Here is a 17292-nt window from a genome sequence, read left to right as displayed (position 1 = left end):
AAGTTAATAAAATGCAAGTCCTATTATTCAAAAGTTCTTAAGGATTTCAAGATGGTGACAGCAGAACATAAAACAAAGCACAGGCCCTTTTAAGAGCAGAAACCTATCCCAATATGCTGTATCCTCCCAGCAAAACTTATATCATCTCCATTGTACATGTGATGCAAGGTTAAGTAACTTGCCCAAGGACACAGCTGGGAAAGGGTGAAGGGAAATTTAAGACCAGAGTCTGCCTGCATCCACAGAACTGCACAAGTAGTCACACACACACACACACACACAGAACTTAATTGATTTTATTTAAAAAATATGGAGGCTCCCAAAGCGTCTCACAAAATGAGAAACCTTAATGACTTCATGCCCTTTAGAACTGCCAAGTATTTGTTTGCATTTCATTAAATTTGCAAAGTAAAACTTGATTTAAAATTCCAGGGCTCCATCTCAATGTTCTGCATGTGGGGCCTCATTGAAATGGTTGAACAGATGAGGTATGGGAGGCCCTTTTGCCTTTTCTCTACTTTGTGAGCTTTGCAATTTTTTAATGAAAAATTTCACGGCACATGAATCATTACGTGGGGGAAAAAATACTAAAACCTGATGGCATTAGTGAATTCTGAAACTGCTCCAGATTAGATGAAACTACTGCAGATCCCCAGGGACAACATCTCAACTCAACCCTTTTGTTTTGTTGATAACTGATAGGCGATGTCTCTCCCTCCATGGGATAAACCAAAGCCTGGCACATGAACTTTATCTCAGAGAGCTCCAGCTTGCCCTGGCTATGTGTCCAATTCCAACATAGGCTCCTTCTGGTTCCATGGTGTCAGCATTTTTCAGAAATGCTCAGATCCTCACTTGGTGACGAATTATTCCAAAGGCATCCGTGTGCCGATACTGATCCAAGAGCTTGGCTCGGCACACGGGATGTAAGCGGAAATGCTTCGATTGGTCCTAACAGTATAGGATACTCTACAGTTAAGGGGATGAGATTTGAGGCTGAGACTCAAGGAATCATGAGACGTTTATGTGGGAGGATGGGTGTTAAGGGGGCTGGGGAGGGAACAAACTTGAAGCCTAGAACATGCTCGAAGAATGTGGGGAACAGAAAGAAGGCTGAAGCACAGTGAGCAAGGGTGTGTCAAAGGGGGATCTGCAGCTTAGAAACTAGACTTTCGTTGCTGCTAATGGAAGGGTGTGAGCTGTCTTGGTGGCTCAGAGGATAAAGAATCTGCCTGCAATGAGGAGACCTAGGTTCGATCCTTGGGTGGGGAAGATCCCCTGGAGAAGGGAATGGCTACCTGCTTCAATATTCTTGCCTGGAAAATCCCATGGGCAGAGGAGCCTAGCAGATCTGAGCAAGTGAGCAAGGGAGGATCTGAGCATTTCAGAAAAATGCTACAGTCCACAGGGTCGCAAAGAGTTGGAGATGACTGAGCAACTAACACTCCACTTCAACCGAAGGGTGTGGAGTGGGATGGGCAGAAGTGATCAGGCAGATAAATTTGGGAGACCCCTGCAGAAGACCATAACAGATGGTACCCAGATTAGCAGCAACAGAAATGACCAGACATGGATGGAATGAGACCCTTCAATTCCTGAAGGTGGATCAGCAATCGATGCTGACAGATTGGGGAGCAAATCAATCAGTCATGATGCCTAGGCTTTTAGCTGAACAACAGAGTGGAGGGTGATGAACTTTACAAAGATGAGAAAGATCTGAGGGCGGAGTTGGTAAGGGTGGCAGCTGAGTGCAACTTATCATGTTGAAAGACGCACTAAGTATTAATATGATACTCTCTATTTTTCTAGTTTTTCCCATCTCTGACTATCCTGAGGGTCATTATTCTAATATCTCTTGCACATACACACCTCCTCCAGTTTTAACTCCCCACCAACAAGTAATCTGGCCCCAAATATCCATGATGAGATGGTTGGATGGCATCACCAACTCAATGGACATGAATGTGAGCAAACTCTGGGAGATAATGGAGGAGCCTGGTGTGCTGCAGTCCATGGGGTGGCAAAGAGTCAGATACAACTTAGTGACTAAACAACAGCAACAACAAAATATCCATAGTGTTGACACTGAAAATATCTGATCTATAATTTCACAGTCTAAATTCAACTCATTTTCAGTGATTGCCTATTAGATAAATCTAATAGAAAGATGCAAATAATAAAGGAAAAAGACTTTCCCTGATAGCTCAGACAATAAAGAATTTGTCTGCAATACAAGAGACCTGGGTTCAATCCCTAGGTCAGGAAAATCCCCTGGAGAAGAGAATGGTAAACCACTCCAGAATTCTTGTCTGGGAAATCCCATGGTCAGAGGATACTGGTCGGCTACAGTCTATGGGGTCACAAAGAGTCGGACAGGACTGAGCGACTAACACTTTCATTGTTTCAGCAGGTTTGAAATAGAAGCCTGGATTCGTATCCGCCCTGAGCGTGCAGGAAGTCCGGCTGCCCTGAAATGAGCCCTTCCTGGCTGCCCTGCCCTGCCCCCTCACACAGCTCTCGACCTAGGGCTTCACCCCTTCCATGAGAACTCAGTAAACATTTGCTGCAGTTCCATGGGTGAGAGGAGGGGTCAAAAACACGGTCCTTGGTTTCCGAAGCACCATAGTTAGTACAGAGCTCTCATCCCCACGTGAGCCAATTAGCTTGACTCCGTGATAAGACTTTAGACTACTGTCTTAACCTCAGCCCTACTGCCTCACGAATAAATGCCTTTAGTTACAGAGGGGACCCCTGAAGAGTGTGAAGGTGAATTAGTGCAAATTCATCCTCACTCAGGTAGAAAAGCCAGCCAAAAACCCACCCTGGAAGTGGGACAATCTTGCTGGGACCACATGCAAAGAACAGCCACACGGTTAACTATATGGACAATTACAAAGCCTGACTGGCTTTTTTTTTTCCTTCACTAAGTGTGATGAGTCTATCTGTAAGACAGTTATTGGCTTAAAGTTATTTATTTATTTTAATTGGAGGATAATTACTTTACAATATTGGGATAGTTTTTTTGCCATACATCAATATGAATCTAACAACCGACATTAGAGTTAGGCACAAGAGACTCCCAGTTTAAGGTTAGGAGAAAAATACTTAGGTTCTCTGAAAAAGAGAGTGAATTGCTTTAGCTTGAAAACAATACCTGAGAATAATATGAAATGTGCTAAGGGAAGCTTGGGGTCTCATCTCTCTGGTTCAGAGCCACAATCTGCCCGCAGCTTCTCCTAGGTGCTCCAAAAGGAATTCCATTGATCAGAATACAAAGCATGTAGTCTTGGCTCCAGTGAGGCCATCAAATCAACAGGTACCGCAGGACAAACTACATATTCTGCCAAGCAGCCTCGTGGAAGGAACGATGCACAATTTGTTCCAATAAATACGTGAAGTCAAATGTCAAGCATCACACACATCTATCTGAGCTGTTAGAAATTATGAGACTGTTGTTCAGAGGACGGCATCTAATGGAATATCCATCAAGGCCAAACAAAGGCTCCGAGCTGCACCCTCCCCATGAGAAGTGCTGACAGCATCAGGCTTCTCATTGTAACGCTGACGTGGGCAGAAGCACCAGCAGGAGCCTTGACGTGTCACCGCATTTGGCTACAGATGCGTTACAAGAAATTACATGGGATGCTATCAGAAAATTGAAAATCCGACAAGTGTTTCACTTAGTTCCTGTAATTCTTCAATGCTATTCCAATCTCGTGCAAATTAGAAGCCACTTAGAGCTCCGAAGGCTGACAGAAGACGGAGTGAGGTTTTCATTATGTTTTTAATAAGTTTATTGGGAGGTTTCCTATTAAAAGGTGCTTGAGAAGGGTGATGAGCTGGATCTCTGTATTAAAAGATATCTTCAAGAGGTAAGCAAAATGGTACCTCAAATTTGCCACAAGTGATGACCAGCATGCCCATCTCTGGATAAGAGCAAGATGACTAATAGAACATCTTCAACAGGAGATTGCCTAGAGAACTAATAATTGTCTAATTATGATTCCAGTATGCTCAGGATGGCATTCTAATGGTCATAGTCTGTGATATCTAACCTATAACACTCGCCTTAAAATTAGAAAAACCAGAAATAGACGCACAGATGTAGAAAAATAAACATATGGAGACCAAGAGTGGAAGGGGAGGTGGGACAGACTGGGAGACTGGGATTGGTATACAGAACTGTGGATACCGTGATTTTATTTTATTGGGCTTCAAAATCACTTTGGACAGTGACTGCAGCCATGAAATTAAAAGACGCTTCCTCCTTAGAAGGAAAGTTATGACAAGTGTAGACAAAGTATTAAAAAGCAGAGATGTCATTTTGCCAACAAAGATCTGTACAACAGCTATGGTTCTTCCAGTAGTCACATACGGATGTGAGAGTTGGACCATAAAGATGGCTGAGAGCCAAAGAATTGATGCTTTCGAACTGTGGTGCTGGAGAAGACTCTTGAGAGTTCCTCGAACTACAAGGAGATCAAACTAGCCATTCCTAAAGGAAATCAGTCCTGAATATTCACTGGAAGAACTAATGCTGAAGCTCCAATATTTTGGCCACTTGATATAAAGAGCAATCCACTGGAAAAGACCCTGATGCTGGGAAAGAAGGAAGGCAAAAGGAGAAGGGGGCAGCAGAGGATGAGCTGGTTGGATGGCATCACTGACTCAATGGACATGGATTTGAGCAAACTCCAGGAGATAGTGAAGGACAGGGGAGCCTGATGTGCCGCAGTTCATGGGGTCACAGACAGACAGATACGACTGAGTGACTAAACAACAACTGTGTATAAACTAAACAACCGATGAGAACTCCTGTAGAGCACAGAGAAACTACTCAGTGCTCTATGCGGACCTAAAATGTGAAGGAAATCCACAAAAAAAGGGATATATGTATCGGCGCAGCTGAGTCACTTTGCTGTACAGTAGAAACCAACGCAACGTTGTAAAGCAACCACACTCCAATAAAGATTAATATTAAAAAACAAGACACAGCAAAGTTCCCAATACCTTAATGCTGAACTTCAGAACTCCAAGAAAATTAATTTCTTTTGTTAAAAAAGAAAAACAGGAGAGGAAAACTCAAAGTGGTTTGTGCATGGGAAGTCTCCTACTTACTAAGAGTTTGGGAGTAAACACTGGCCTTCTCTTATCACTAACCCTCATTATCACCACCGTCATCTCGAAACCTTTCAAATTACTGAATAATTGTCAGCAACATACACAATGCATGCATGATTTGGGGGCAATTATTACTTCAAAGAAAGAACAGAATTGGACACTTAAAGGAAGTGTGCTTTGGCTACCGAAAGGCTACTTCACAACAGCAAAAGGAAAAAAAAAATCAGTCCACAGAGATATTTTCTTCCACAAACAAGGACAGTTTTCATTTTGTCAGCCTTGGGATCACTTCCTGCAAGGGAACCACAGTAATGTATAGTAATTTCATGAAATAATACTTGGGACCATCAATCTAACTTTTGAACATAATAGTATGTTAAGATAAAGCACTTCTTTTCTGGTACACAAACCCATCCACAATGGCTAAGAATATGTTTTCATTAAAACATTCATATATGAAAAAGTCAACTCTTAACTCTGTTTCCATGGCAACCTGCAATTCAACTTTTCAAGGCACTCAATACCAGCTCCTTTCTCTTCCATGTAATTCCTGAAGAGCATTTGTAAATAAAAATTTTAAAAGTGAAATCTTTGAACAAAGTGTTGCCTAGACACAGAAAGAAGGGAGGAGGGCTTATGAGTTCTCATTTCAGCTCTGTTTTCCCAGATATTTGCTTAATTAATTTGTGCGTGTATGTCTGTTGCTCAGTCATGTCTGACTCTTTGTGGCCCCATGGACCTTAGACAGCCAGGCCCCTCTGTCCATGGGATTTTCCAGGCAAGAATACTGGAGTGGGTTGCCATTTCCTTCTCCTGAGGATCTACCTGATCCAGGGGTTGAACTCACATTTCCTGTACTGGCAGGCAGATTCTTTATCACTGAGCCACCTGGGAAGCCCTAATTAATTTACTTACATAACAAATACGTATTGACTACCTCCCAGGAGCCAAGTCATAAAAATAATGTTACCATGCTCAGGACTTGGCATAAAGTGACCATAATGTAAAGCAAAAAATGCTTGCAGAGTAATGTGGGAGGGAAGGACTTCTGCCAGTTTGAAAATAGCAGGGGAAATTTGAAGAAGCACTGAAGGATGAGCTGGGTCTTGAATGACACCAGTAGTAACCCAAGAACAAACGGAGATGACCATGGGTAGCTATCGGCTGTTATAGCAAGGGGGAGGAAGTGGAAAACAGCACCCCTGGGGGGAAAGGCGGTGATTCATTCCAGATGAAGCCAGAGATTAGTGAAGGCGAAGGGGTTCATCCATCACCTGATCACCCATTCTTTCATTCACCCATTCATTCACTCACCTATCATTCATTCACCCATTCATTCATTCACCTCCTCAAGAAGTGAGTGCCTACATGTTCCTGGCACTTGTCATTGTGTTGTGACACCCAGGGTAAGTAAAGTGAAAAGTGAAAAGAAAGTGAAGTCGCTCAGTCGTGTCTGACTCTTTGTGACCCCATGGGCTGTAACCTACCAGGCTCCTCTGTCCATGGGAATTTCCAGGCAAGAATACTGGAGTTGGCTGCCATTTCCTTAAGTAAAGTCATTTTCCTCCAGAAAGTTACCTTCTAAGGGAATCCTGAATGCTTTCAGTGTTTGCCTAGGGAGCTGCATGATTTGTAGCAACAACAAGGATCCACAAAGGATTTACATAGGAAAGCTGGGTTTAGAGAAACTGATTACCAATAGAGAAGCAAGGCCAGAAGCAGGATTGAAAGTGGGTGAGGGCTGCCTTCACAAAGTACCCACAAACTGGGCATCTGGGACAAACAAAATGCTGATACATTACCTCACAGAATTCTGGAGGCTAGAAGGAAATAGCAACCCACTCCAGTGTTCTTGCCTGGAGAATCCCATTGACGGGGGAGCCTGCCATCTCTGGGGTCACACAGAGTCGGACACGACTGAAGCGACTTAGCAGCAGCAGAATTCAGAAATCAAGGTGTCTGCAGCGTTAGTCCCTTCCAAAGGCGGTGAGGGAGGCTCCATTCCATTCCTCTCTCCTGGTTACTGAAGGTTTTTTGCTGGAAACCTTGGGCATGTCTTGGCTGGTGGCAGCATCACCCCAATCTTTTCATGACATTTTTCTCCCTGAGTCCAAATCTTTCTTAGGACACCGAGTCACACTGGAATAGGGCCCATACTAATGACTTCATTTTAACTTGGTTACCTCTGTAAAGACCCTGTCTCTAGGTAAGATCATATTTTGAAGTGCTGAGGGTTTAGACACCAATATATCTTTTGGGGGGAATAATATTCAACCCATACAGAAAGCATCTGTATCCTTCTATCAGACTGTAGACCTTTAAAACTTTTCTTGCATTATTTTTTGGCCAAATAAGTCAGTATACAACTGTTCTATAATGGAGGGAAAAAAATCCATATACAAACAGGTTACTGTCACTACAATGAGAGAGGCAAAGAAGGCTCGAAAGAATATTATAAAATTGGGAGGGAAGGGAAGATATTTGGGCATGAAATGAACAGGACTGATGAGGAAGGAAAGGGAGGGAGTCACCAAAAATGAGGCAGAAAGTGATGACTGAAACCTACTGCAATAAATCCACAGGAACAGGGGCAGGGAGGATGAACAAAGGAGAGAGAAAGGAAGGTGAGCTTGGTTTTGAGTGTAAATCACTAGCAAAGAACCCAGAACCAAGGAACAGAAATCAAAGATCAACTCCAAGAGCAATCTGGATCATACCCAGAAATATCAAGAAAGATAAACTCTCTGTTTCAGCACTTCTCCTGAAAAATAGTAATAATATATATTTTCTCTCATAAGACATGTGGGAGGATTACAGGGCTTTACATACAAAGAGCACCTACAACAGGGTCTGACTTAGAGTCCGGTCGCTGAAAGTATCGTCCAGGGTGACCAAAATCCAGGACCACAGTGGGAAAGGTAAGGGATGAAGGCGCTTGGAAGCACGTTCCAGGGCCTGCCCGTGCAGTCCCTGTCTGGGAGAAGACAAGCCGGATACAGAGAGTTAACAAGAGGTCAGAAGTGGTGCAGAGACTAGGCCCCGGGAAAGCCATCACGGGCAGAGACTCTCGCAGCTGGGCGGTCAGGGCCGCCTGATGCTGTAGGCAGACGGGGAGAAGCAGAGCGGGTGGCCAAGCCCTCCCTGGCAGCCTTCGGGACAGCAGAGTGGGAAATGCGGCAGTCCAACAGAACGGGGTGGCGAGGAGCAAAGAGGTGACCACAGACACAGAACAAAACCACACGCTGCTCTGCTTCAGAACCGAGAAAGGAAACGTCGCTGGAGGAAGTGAACAACTCCACGCATGTTTTGTTTATAGGATGAGGTGTTCATCGGCTAAAAAGGAAGATCCACTAGAAGCACTGGGAGACTGACTGCATCTGTGAGAGGCAGGATAATGAAAAGAAACACTGTGGATGGATGTGACGGAGCTAGGATCACAACGGGGAGGGGGACAAGCTTTTTCTTTGCTTAATAATTGCACCCCTCCAAGGAATGGGCAGAGGACTTGTGAGAATGTCAGTGAATGTTCCTTTCCTGGAGGAAAAAAAAAAAAAGACAAGCATTTCCAATGATGGATGTACAGAAATTTGCAAGTTATCAGGCAGTACTAGCTTCACAGACTGGGTAAGATCTGATTGTCTCATGTAGGAAAATGCTGGGAGCCACAGTGGAATGTCTCCCACATATTCAGGGCAATTTGAGGTTTTCTAGGTTCTTTTCCCATTACAAACCATTACACAGCATTGAGTAGAGTTCCCTGTGCTATGCAGTAGGTCCTTATTAATTGTATATTCTATATACAGTAGTAGCACAGTCTTTGAAGAGCCTGTGAGGAGAGGAAAACGGTTGACTTCTCTCCATCATTCCCTTTTTTCCTGCCTCCTCTGCTCACTTCCACCTGAGCAGGAAGCATGAAGATAAAACATTCAGTGGGATAAAAATAGAGAACGAGACAGGGGACAAAGAAAAATTAAAAATAGATAGATCCAGAGAAATGAAGAAAGAGACAATGGGGAAGAGAAAGAGTGAGGAAAAGAGTAAAAAAGATTGGTGAGAACAGATTTGGAGAACAAGGTAATCTGCCTAATGGAAAACTAGAGAAGAGGGTAGGAAGTAGTTATATGCGGGCAATGGCAAGTTTCAAGATATTTTTCCAGCTACCCATTGTATTTCTTTTCAAACTGTACAGGAGCCTGAAACAAGAAGGCTCTTGGAGTTCAGAAGGGTAATAATGTCTAAAGGGTTTCCCTCTTGGCTCAGTAGCACCTGCCAAGCAGGAGACCCAGGTTCGATCCCTGGGCCAGGAAGATCCCCTGAAGAAGGAAATGGCAAACCCACTCCAGTAGTCTCGCCTGGGAAATCCCGTGGACAGAGGAACCTACCTGGTGGGCTAGAGTTCATGGGGTTGCAAAGAGTCGGACATGACTTAGTGACTAAACAAAAACAATAATGTCTAAAACACAAAAGCATAACTCCACTGTGGGAAGGGACCTGAATCTTTAAGCAGCCTTAACGCCTGTCCACTGTCCAAAGCCTTCCTGAACAACCCTGATGAGGAAACACAGGAAGGACCACGAGACCAAAAGGCAGCAGAGCTGGGAACGCACCTGGGTCTGAAGGGCATGAAATTCCAAGTTCCTAAGCATTACTTGTTGTTGTTGACTAGTTGCTAAGTCGTGTCCGACTCTTTGCAACCCCATGAACTGCAGCACAGCAGGCTTCCCTGTTCTCCTTCACCATCTCCCAGAATCTGCTCAAACTCTTGTCCATTGAGTCAGTGATGCCATCCAACAATCTCATCCTCTGCCACCCCCTTCCCCTCCTGCCCTCAGTCTTTCCCAGCATCAGGGTCTTTTCCAGTGAGTCAGCTTTTTGCATCAGGTGGCCAAAGGATTAGAGCTTCAGCATCAGGGTTGATTTCCTTTAAGCTAATCATTATACTTAACTCCTTCCCAAGACGATCCTATCACTCAAGAAAATAAAGAGTGGCCTCATGCTTCATTAGCCTGAGAGCTATTAATTCCAGTGGGCAGAGAGGAGGTGACCTTTGCTTCAGTCCTCGGGACCTTGGAATTCAGCTGCACAAGCCAGTCAGTTAATACATGCAAAGCACTCACAACAGGGCCTGCAGCACAGTAAGCTATATAGAGCTGCCAGAGACAACATCAGAAACAAAGAGCGTGGTGACAACAACGGCACATAATAGTAACACACAGTAATCGAGGCAAACAGATCTAAGGTGGTCCTCCGTGCCCCCTGTCTCCCGGCATTCACACGTGTTTATTATGCCCTCCCCTCAAGTGCGGCGAAGATCTATAACTTGCTTTTAAGCAAAAAACTGCAGCAGAGATGACAGGCTTGTGCTCCCATAACGATGTTACCTGATATGAGTCCACAGGAAGACTTGCCCTGATCCTTCTCTCTCCTTTTGCTTCTCCTTTTGTTTCTTTCTCTCTCTCTCTTTTTTTAACAATATACTTTTTTTTTATTTTATTTTTAAACTTTACATAATTGTATTAGTTTTGCCAAATATCAAAATGAATCCACCACAGGTATACATGTGTTCCCCATCCTGAACCCTCCTCCCACCTCCCTCCCCATACCATCCCTCTGGGTCGTCCCAGTGCACTAGCCCCAAGCATCCAGTATCGTGCATCGAACCTGGACTGGCATCTCGTTTCTTACATGATATTTTACATGTTTCAATGTCATTCTCCCAAATCTTTCCACCCTCTCCCTCTCCCACAGAGTCCATAAGACTGTTCTATACATCAGTGTCTCTTTTGCTGTCTCATACACCGGGTTTATATACTTATTTTTTTTAATTTATTTTTTATTTATTTATGGCTGTGCTGGGTCTTTGCTGCAATGTGTGGGCTTCTCATTGTGGTGGCTTTTTCTTTATGGAGCAAGCGCTCCCAAGCTCTCGGGCGTCAGTTGCAACACGTGGGCTTAGTTGCTCTGCGGCATGTGGAATCTTCCCGCACCGAACCAGTGTCCTCTGCACTGGCCGGGGGATTCTTCAACACTGCACCACCAAGGAAGCCCTCATTTGCTGGTTTTGAAGAAATAAAGTGCCATGAACCCTCCAGCCACAGGGAACTGAATGTTGTCAGGGGAACACACAAGCAAGGGGATGACTGCTTCTCCAGTTCAACCAGATGAGAACCCAGGCCTGGGTGACACCCTGGTTTCAGCCTTGTGAAACCCTAAACAGAAGACCTGGCTAAGTCGTGCACAGACTTCGGAGCCACAAAATCACGAGAAGGAGGGAGAACCAGCGTGCAGTAAAACAACAGTGTCAGGACCAAGCCCGGAATTTGCAGAACCCAAGGCAGAACACACATATGGGGGTCCGTTGACCAAAAATTATTTAAAATATCAAGATGGCAACAGAGGGACTTCCCAGTTGGTCCAGTGGTTAAGAATCCATCTGCCAGTACAGGGGCCATGGGTTCAATCCCTGGTCCAGGAAGAGCCCACACGCCTCAGAGCAACTACGCCCCTGCGCCACAACTACCAAAGCCCATGTGTCCTAGAGCTGGTGCTCCGCAACAAGAGAAGCCATCGCAATGAGAAGCCTGTACACATCAACTCGTGAGCTCGCCGCAACGAGACAAAGTCCACGAGCAGCAACGAAGACCCAGTGAGGCCAAAAACTAATTAATCAATTCTTTTAAGTGATGGCAACCGAACAACCACGGACAGGGACCTCCTGGGCACAGGACACTGACTGCCCAAGTCACATACCCGTGAACTTGGCTCTGAATAGCACATGCTTAGTTTAACAACAATATTAACAATAGAACTAGAATTTGAGTGTCAGTCTGTTTGACTCCAAGGATCTTGAAAATATAAAGCAGGTTGAAAGGAGGGTCAGTGGGACCACCAGCCAGGCTGCCTGGGATTGAACTTTTATTTCACTACTGATAAGCTGGACATCCTTGGGCAAAGTGTTTAACATAACTGAACCTCTGCTCACTGTGGATGAAGTGGAGACGGTAGTCTGTTCCTCAAAATACTATCAGGAGGGACTTTCCTGTGGTCCAGCGGTTAAGAATCCACCTTGAAATGCAGGGGGCGTGTGTTCAATTCCTAGTCGGGGAACTAAGATCCCATATGCTGTGGAGCAACTAAGCCCACATGCCACAGCTAGAGAGATAGAAAGCCTCAACTCAAGAGTCTATGTGCCACAAGCAAAGAGCTCGCATGACACAGCAAAGTGCCCGTGTGTTGCATGCATCCAAGACCTAACACAGCCAAAGAAAGAAATAATTTATTTAAATGCTGTCAGGACTCAGTAATATATGCTAAGCACTTGAAACAGTGTTTGGCACATAGTAGGAATTCAATAAATGGTAGATATCTTCATCTACTGAACAGCACTCTCTATTCCCTAATTATCTGCCACTGATAGAAATTTGTATGCATTTGGAAGCTGCAGCAGACTTAGGGAATAATCACCTATTGATGTGATTCATGAAAGTACCTGGGTAGAGGCAATATGATAGATTAGATTCTTTGAAACGTCTCGGATCAGAAGCAAAACAAAAAAGCGAGTGAGAAGTTTCCAACGGCTGAGGGGTGCTAATTAACAACTCAATTAAAAAAGGCAAATTAAACTTTATGGTTCGTTATCCTCCGCTGCTTGGTAAATTGTTTTGCTAGGCGAATGATTAAAAATGATCATTTCAGAAAACTGAAATAGCTTCCAAGGAACACAACTATTTTTCAGTATTATACAAAAGGTTTTGCCGCAAAATCAACTTACTTGATTAAAAGGAACGGTACTTCTCTGTGTATGGAAAGCCAGTGGTACCAATGTCGGGCTTGTGATGCATTAGGTATTTTTGGAGGCTGCGTATGAATTTTGAAGAGAAATGCTTGCTTGTGGATAAAACACATCATCAGTTTCCTTCGTGCACTTTTTGTGGGCCCCATAAAGGTTTTTCTGGATACCCGGAATGTATAATTTACATCAAATTAGTTCTGAGCTCTGCAGAAATGCATACAACTCAGGCATTCCTAAAAATGGGTAGTTTCTAGGGAATCTAAAAGACGGACAGAAAACAGACGTCCTGACTTCCCTGGTGGTCCAGTGGTTAAGATTCGGGGTTCCCAATGCAGAGGGCACGGGTTCAATCTCTGGTGGGGAAACTAAGATCCCGCATATCAAAGACCAAAAAGAAAAAAAAAAGCAGGCATTCTAACAAAAGCATCAGCCCTCATCCCTGTAATTCTCCAAGCTTTTTTCCCCTCTGCAATTACATCAGTGGTTCTCAATAATTTTTTTCCTACCCCAGAACACCTGAGACACAGTCCTGCCAGTAACTGGATTAGTTCATGACGGCGCAGTGGTAAAGGATCTGCCTGCCAATGCAGAAGACGCAAGGGACGTAAGCCAGATCCCTGGGTTGGGAAGATCCCCTGGAAGAGGAAATGGCAGCCCACTCCAGTAATCTTGCCTCGGAAATCCCATGGACAGAGGAGCCTGGTGGGTTACTGTCCACGGGGTTACAAAAGAGTTGGACATGACTTAGTGACTAAACAACAACAGTAACAACTTGCTTCCTCTGGCTTTTCTCTCAGAAAATAAAAAGCCATGCGACGAAATGCACAACAGAGACCTCTTGGAAAGCAACAGTCTCCACTGTCTTTAGATTTATCTTTATGTCATGCATTGATGTGCATATGTTTATATTCACATTTACAAAGATTCTTTCATTTATTTTATATGGCTCAATGGAAAGAACAAACAGTCATGTGTCCTTCCGCAATTAACTTCGTCCATTCTCGAAAAGAGTCGGACAGGACTGAGCAACTAAGCGCGCATGTGCGTGCGCACGCGCGCGCACACACACACACACACCCTTACTGGAAATGACACATCTATACCATCTACATTCATAATGGGCTTAGGGGTCTGTTTTTTCCAGTAAGTAACTTAACCCATACCAATGAGCACTATCTTTGTCAGTAACAAATAACCCTAAAAACTCAGTGGATTAACACAACAGACGCTAATTTCCTGATCACACAAGACAGGATCATTAATCCAAACTGCTTCATTTCATTCCTGGGGTAACTTTATCTCAATATGTGCCTCTATAGGGGGAGAAAGAATGGAGAAGCCACACATTTCATTGAGCAAAATCAGTCACACAACCCACCCAACTGGAAGAGTGCTGGAAATACTGAGTCACAAACAGAATGTTTGTTGAGCATTAAAGTTTCTGTCCAAAGGAAACCCCATAATCATTTAGTCTTAGTCACAAACCACCCATGGAGAAAAGTCTCCAGTGTAATAAGGTGTTTTCTTCTTCCTCGATTGGTGCTCAAAAACCAGTAAAGAGCATCTGGCTCCTCTGTGAACTAAAGCATGCTGAAGCCTCCGTGTGGCAAAATAAAAGAATGATAATAAACAATATACACTCTGAAAAACTAATTAAAAGAGCAGCTCAAATCATCAAGAAGCCAGATCAGTTTTAAGTAAAGCTTCTTAAGGATCTTTATCCGTTAGACATGCACAGAAAGCGTTCTCTGAGTTTTTCCCCATCCTGTCTTTTAACCTCTCAAACAGCCTCCTACCCAAAGCCAAACGGTGGCAGGAGCTGGTGCCACTGATGGCAGAACACACGAGACTCCCCACATTTATGAAAGATGATTACATAACTATGATGAGAATGAAATTTTCACACTTTCCACAGAAAGCTAATGGGGAAGAAATGGGCTTTTATAACTCTAGCAAGAGCAAGTTACATTAGTCAATAAAATCACTTTATGACCAAAGACAGTACCTATGTATCAATATGGTGACTCTTGAAAGGGTCTACTCTCTACTTACTGCTTGCCCAGTTCCTCCTGCTTTGGAGCCATCTGGGGAGTGGGGATGGAATGATAGATTTTCTGCCCTCAGCTGCTGTGGATAAGAATGCCCAAGGGTGGGTTTCACTGTAACAATTATTCTAGGACAGGGGTTAGCAAGCTTTTTCTGAGAAGGGCCAGATAATAAATAGTTTAGGCTTTGCTAGCCATAGAGTTCCTGTCTGAACTCCTCAGCTTTTATTCCAGCTGGACAAGCAGACACAGACAGTATGCACATAAATCATTATGGTTTTGCACCAATAACGTTTGACTTATAAAAACAGGTGATGAGGGTCATGAGCTATAGTCTCCTGACTGCTGTTTTAGAGGGTTTTCTGGGAAGTTTTTTAACAGAAACATTGTACATAAAGTGACAGGCACAGATCTGTGGTTCATGTTTCTAAATTTTGATAAATGCATATACGATCTAGCCAACACGCTAATCAAGTGGGGGTCATTCCATCACCCCAGTGTAGTACCCAGGCCTCTAAAGGCAATGATTGTTCTGAATTCTATAATGAATCGTTTACCAACTCTTGAACATCACATGTATGAAAACATATGGTATGCACGCTTCAGTGTTTGGCCCCTACATTCTTGGTAATGTAGTATTTGAGATTCACCCACATCAGTACACATATCACTAGTTAGACTTTCTCACACTGCTGAGAGTATGAATTAAACTGCATGAGCCTCACCATTTATTCATCCATTCTTCCACTATGGACATTTGAATTGTTGGCTTTCAGTTTTGTCTATTACAAATAAAGCTACAACCACCTTTACTATTGTACACTTGTGTGTGTGTCGGGGGCAGGGGGTTGGATGCTTTTCTTATCCTTAGGTAATTACTGAGGAGAGGAATTGCTGAGAAATAGGCGTTGCACTGTGCAAATACCCACCATGCATATTCCAGAGCACTTGGGCCATGCGCACTCCCACAAGCAACGGATGGGCATTCCTGTCCCTCAACGCCCTCACCAGCATTTGATGTTTTTCTCCCTTTTTAGTTATTTTAGTGGGTGTGAAGTGGTATCTCAGTGTGATTGTTTTCATATGAATGTCCCTGATGACTGCAATCTCCAGCACTTTTTAATATGCTCAGTGGACGCTTTTATAACCCTTGATATGAAATGTACCTGCAAGTCTTTGTCCCACTTTCCTGGGCTGTCTCTCTACATATTCAGGATATAACTCCTCTGGCAGACCGCAGGATTGACAATACACGCTCTCACTCCATAGCCTGCCTTTCCATTTGCTTTATACTTTTGATAGGTTTTTAATTTTAATGAAACCTAGTTCATCTTTTTCTTTCTTCTATCATGAGTGTTTTTGGTACACACCAAGACTGCAAAGATATTCTCTTACAGTTTCTTCCAGAAAGTTTATCATTTTAAACATTCAGATTTGTGAACTATTCCCAATGAACTTTCGTGAGGTATAGGTCAAGGTTCATCTTCTTCCACAGTAATATAAATTTTTGTGTGGCCTTATTCTAGTGGAACTTATAAGGACTTACTTGATGAAAGTGAAAGAGAAGAGTGAAAAAGTTGGCTTAAAGCTCAACGTTCAGAAAACTAAGATCATGGCATCTGGTCCCATCACTTCATGGCAAAAAGATGGGGAAATAGTGAAAACAGTGGCTGACTTTATTTTTGGGCACTCCAAAATCACTGCAGTTGGTGACTGCAGCCATGAAATTAAAAGATGCTTACTTACTCCTTGGAAGGAAAGTTATGACCAAACTAGACAGCATATTAAAAAGCAGAGACATTACTTTGTCAACAAAGGTCCGTCTAGTCAAAGCTATGGTTTTTCCAGTGGTCATGTATAAATGTGAGAGTTGGACTGTGAAGAAAGCTGAGCACTGAAGAATTGATGCTTTTGAGCTTTGGTGTTGGAGAAGACTCTTGAGAATCCCTTGGACCGCAAGGAGATCCAACCAGTCCATCCTAAAGGAGATCAGTCCTGGGTGTTCATCAGAAGGACCGATGTTGAAGCTGAAACTCCAATATTTTGGCCACCTGATGCAGAGAGCTGGCTCATTTGAAAAGACCCTGATGATGGGAAAGATTGAGGGCAGGAGGAGAAGGGGATGACAGAGGATGAGATGGTTGGATGGCATCACCAACTCAATGGGCATGGGTTTGGGTGGACTCCGGGAGTTGGTGATGGATAGGGAGGTCTGGAGTGCTGCGGTTCATGGGGTCGCAAAGAGCTGAACACGACTGAGCGACTGAACTGAACTGAACTCATAGGTCACGGACATTCTGGGGTCACAACTGATTGAATGGGATGTCTGGCAAC

The 17292-nt window shown here is 43.7% G+C and overlaps 1 protein-coding gene across 7 annotated transcripts in view; it reads right to left on the bottom strand.

Moving 5' to 3' along the window:
* RBFOX1 (RNA binding fox-1 homolog 1) overlaps window positions 1-17292 on the bottom strand; it is a 2439741-nt gene that overhangs the window by 1592204 nt on the left and 830245 nt on the right. The window lies entirely within an intron of this gene.

This window comes from Bos indicus, chromosome 25 (genome assembly GCF_029378745.1).
Source record: "Bos indicus isolate NIAB-ARS_2022 breed Sahiwal x Tharparkar chromosome 25, NIAB-ARS_B.indTharparkar_mat_pri_1.0, whole genome shotgun sequence".
Lineage (NCBI taxonomy): Eukaryota > Metazoa > Chordata > Mammalia > Artiodactyla > Bovidae > Bos > Bos indicus.
This window is presented reverse-complemented; position numbering and strand designations above follow the sequence as displayed.